Here is a 4458-nt window from a genome sequence, read left to right as displayed (position 1 = left end):
TACGTCTTCAAGTTTTCGTGTGAATCAAGCGCAGCACATTAATTTAGAAGGATCGTGGCAAGTAGCTTTAACCGAAATTTCTTACCCTCACACTTGGCATAATATCCCAAAAGAATCCGCGTTCTTTGAATGGAGGAAGAGGGGAAGTGTAAACTTTTCTCGGGAGTATATCACGTCTGGATACTATGAGACAATAAAGCAGCTAAAAACAGAGATCGAGTCTCGTCTTATAACGAAGAATATTTTTTTTTACATGACCGCTGTTGAAAACAGATTATTCTTTTTAGCAGATGACGATCGATATCAATTACGTTTTCACGGACCTATCGCTTATGTTTTTGGCGCTGACCCGGGGGAATGGATTACTTGTATAAAACATGAACCCTTTCCACACCCGATGGACAGGAAAGCGGGATTCTACCACTTTTATTGCTACAGTGATGTGATCGAGCACCAATTAGTAGGAGATGCGTACGCCCCCCTGCTGCGCACGCTTGAAGTGGAAGGTAAATTCGGAGATATAATTACTCGGGCTTTTAATCCGCCGGACTATCTTCCTGTGGCTCGGAAACATATTGAATCAATTCAAATCGAGCTGAAATCAGACCAGAACGTTCCGATAAAATTTACCTATGGAAAGACAATCGTAAAATTACATTTTCGACCCGCAAAGTCGCAACGAAGTCTGAGATAATAACAGAATTATCTCTGATCAAAAAACATTTATATAAAAAACGGCTGATGACAAGGTTATCGTTCATAGAGCTCCACGCTACGACGGGGAAGAGACTGTTTTTTTTTTCTTTTGCTCAGCAGCGTCGTATAAATCTACGGTAACATGACGCCGGCAACACTAAGGGATGACCCTCACCGGTTCATCCATTATTATCATAACCAAGTAGGCGGAGCTTTACCGGGGTTTTACGGGTCCCCGACCATGTACGGGCGAGGGGTCGGGTCAATATTTTCAAGATTATTCCGGTTTGTGTCACCGCTGTTTAAATCAGGTTTTGCCCTGGCAAAACCTCACTTAAAAAAAGCCGCAACAAACATCGCGACAGATGTGATAGGAAAAGCGATGAATAAAATATCCGGTTCTAATCAAGAAGGATCAGGAATTATGGTTCTGTCAAGAAGNTTTCTTGTTTCCTGGATGCTGTTTCAATCCGTCTGACCTCATGTTCCTGGTTGACCTCTCTAGTTAACCCCTCTGTGATGTGGAGCTCTGTGTAGATCTGGTTCAGAAACGTTTGATTTCCAGGTTCAGCGACGCCTTCAGAGAGACTCTGGAACTTCTTCTTCAGATGGTCTTTAAGCTCCTTTTGACCCTGAATATCAAAATCTGAAGAAAAAAACCCCAATAAAAACCATTTCTGATATTCTAAGAAGGGTTTGTGTATGAACTTCTATGATTACAGAAAACTAATTAAAGAAAACTAATTATTTTTCTACCAAGGTGTCTAAACCTGAAAGTAATTCCAATTTCAGTCATTGAGGAAATATAAAATTATAATTTTGATTTTCTGAATAAAACTCCCACTGAGGCGACGGATAAAAGAAAAAAGCAAATAAATAAACCAAAAGTGTTAAATGTTTTGGTGTTAGTAGACTGTGCAAAAGCGGAGTGAATTTTACTCTTATAGAGTCACATTCTGTTTATGCAAGTCTGGGGTGTATAGAATTAGTAGTTAAAATCAATTGTTAAATCAAAATGTTTCCATATCAAATCTAGAGGTGTTAAAATAGAATCAATAACTCTTTACTTTTTAACTCTGAACTCCACCAGCGGCTCTAAAATTGAAGGAGTTCATTCACTGCCTCCGCCCCAGAATTACAGATTCCCACCGAAGCAAAGCGACAGAAGCCAAGTCATTTCAGGACTATTTACTTTCCACCGGTCTGAGGTGTTTACCACGCTTGGTAAGTCATTTTTTTCTGATATGGTTTATAACTATTATTTTGAGTTGAGCTCAACCTGTATGACAGATGGCTCGGTGTTAGCATATTTAGCTTAGCATGCCGAATGTCAGCGGAGTATAAGTGTTGGAAAAAATCAATAATTCAATCAAATTATTGGCTAACTTGAACAAATCCGTAATAATCTGGAGTATGTTTTTTCATGATGTTGAACGTTTACATGCATATTGGTCAGATTAATCAACCTTTCTGATCGATTTTTTTTCCTTTGAAAAAATGCAAAAGGCTTTTTCATGTTGAGAGCATTATTCCTGCTTTTGTGTCTTCTTATATACGTTTTGCAGCATGTTTAAATCCTTTTATTGCCTTTTTGTATATATTAGAACCAGTCTGGTTGAGGATAAATCGCCAGTCGTCAGCCTAACCTCCCCCTCCTGATCCCTCCATGGATTCTTCAAAGATTCAAGCTCCAAAAATGATTATGCAAGTGTTAATATCTCTGAAACCCCACATTTCTGTAATTGAGGCTTGTGTTTAGAGTTGTAGTAAAAATGTATTCCTTCGTTCCGTTTCTCATTGTTCTGTTTTTTGTTTGTTATGATCCAGAGACCGACATTAACTGTGGTACTCAGAGACTGAAGACTATCCGATGCAGTAGAGGAGCATGTTGGTGTCTCCGGCCAAACTTCACAAACAGCCCAACAACCTGAAAACAATCTGCTAGTGAGTGGACATCTCTCTGGTGGAGTGCAGAGAGGAACTGTCTCTTATGAACAGAAACAGAAACTGGATAAGAAATGATGGATCTGATTATCAGGTTGGTCTGTTATGTAATGTAATATCTGGCATTCTACCTGTTAAAAGAAAATGTACTCTATCATATTACATGAACTGCATGCATTGATACAGGCTTTACTTTCTCCACCTTGTACTTTGAACAATTTCATGCATATGGTATTGAAGAAAAATGTATTAAGCATACTGCAGTTTGTATTGCACAGCTGATATGTTAGACTTTTTAAAAAGCAATATGTGAATGAAGGCGATATGTGAAACATGCACATTATTCCACGTTGTAATATGTTTTGTAATTATGGTGCACGTTTTGAAATAAATGCATTTGAGAAAATCATTGCCTCTTTATTAAATATTTATTTTCCAAAGAATTTTTTAAAGTTCAAAACAATAAAGTACCTATTTAATATTAATTGAAAAATAACTCTTAAGATGTTAAAAAAATACTCTGTCAGAGTTAATATTAAGATCCAACACTGAATTAGTGTTAGTAAGTGTTAAATTGTTAACTCCAGCAGATTTAATATTTGACACTTTATAAGAGTTAAGGTACTAACTCTCCAAAAAGAGTTAGATTAACACTTTCTGGTGTGGACCCATATGGACACTTTAAAAGTGTTGAAATCAAATCTGACAGTGTTAATCTGGGCCTCCTTGATTTGCTGCTGCACAGACTTGATTAAATCAGTTTTGCTCATTAAACTCTGATTGTATTTCTCTGGTTGAAGGTTTCAGTTAATCTGACATGTTTCCCACAGAGTGACCTCTGACCTCTGAGCTTCAGGGTTTTGTCAAAGTGTTTCATTTGAAATGCCCTTCTTTTTAGCAGTGAGTGGTGGAAAAATAGTAAAAGTTAACATCTGCTGATCATGTTATATGAAATGCTTGTGAACTCTCACCACAGTGAAGTTATTTGGGTTCCATGAACCAGGTTGGGACTCGTTTCCCACAGCTGCATGAGAACCAGACTGTCTCAGTCATTGTTTTGGACTCTTTATCCTGGTATAAACTCATGTGTGTCTCTGCCTGGCAGAGCTTTTCATCCAGACCTGCTTCATCACTGATTGTCCTACAAGCTCTGAGTTCTGCACAATTCACAAATAAACCTGATTGAGTGATTTCACCTGAACACAGCTTGATCATCATTTTTCCACAACACAGTGTCTGCAAGCTGGAAACAATGAGCCAAACTGGCCACTTTATTAGGTACACCTGTCCAGTTGTTAATTGTTGGAGGTTTTTGAAAGGCAGCAGGAGCTGAGATGAAATCTTGTTACAGTCAAACACATGAAACCTTAAAGGCATTCACCATTAGCTGCAATAATAGACTGAGAAACATTTATTTCAAATGTACAAAATAAAAATGAGAAAATATTGTTGCCTGTTGAGTTTTGATAAAAACCAAATATTCATCATCTTCCATTTCCTTTATTTTACTTTAGCTCCAGTTGATGGATTTAGACCCAGCTAATATATTAGACAGGTTTACTACTGTTCACATTATGAAAATGTTTTTTGATTTTAATTATTATTCTGAAGCATCCAGGGCAGCATGGCTTGAAGATCACAGATGGGGACAGGATGGATGTATAAGACATAAAACCCATAAAACGCCAAATTGCATTTTGTGTTTACTCTGGAATATAGTTTGACTGAATTTTGCTCAAAATGTATTTCTATAAGAGCCCAGATGAACATATGCATTTATCAAGCAGGAAAACTATTAAACTGACAAAATCAGTGATG

At 37.4% G+C, this 4458-nt stretch overlaps 1 long non-coding RNA gene across 1 annotated transcript in view; it reads right to left on the bottom strand.

The window, feature by feature from the left end:
* Positions 1–4287, bottom strand: part of LOC107833780 (uncharacterized) — an 18949-nt gene extending 14662 nt beyond the window's left edge. Inside the window, exons 1-2 of the long non-coding RNA XR_001659543.1 lie at positions 3677–4287; positions 2679–2683 (exon numbers count right to left, since the gene is read on the bottom strand). This is a non-coding gene — a long non-coding RNA (uncharacterized LOC107833780). The remainder of the gene's footprint in view (positions 1–2678; positions 2684–3676) is intronic.
* Between the last annotated feature and the right edge of the window lie 171 nt (positions 4288–4458).

Source organism: Poecilia formosa, unplaced genomic scaffold, assembly GCF_000485575.1.
Source record: "Poecilia formosa unplaced genomic scaffold, Poecilia_formosa-5.1.2 Scaffold451, whole genome shotgun sequence".
NCBI lineage: Eukaryota > Metazoa > Chordata > Actinopteri > Cyprinodontiformes > Poeciliidae > Poecilia > Poecilia formosa.
Note: the sequence above shows the minus strand (reverse complement) of the source record. Positions and strands in the feature narration are given on the sequence as shown.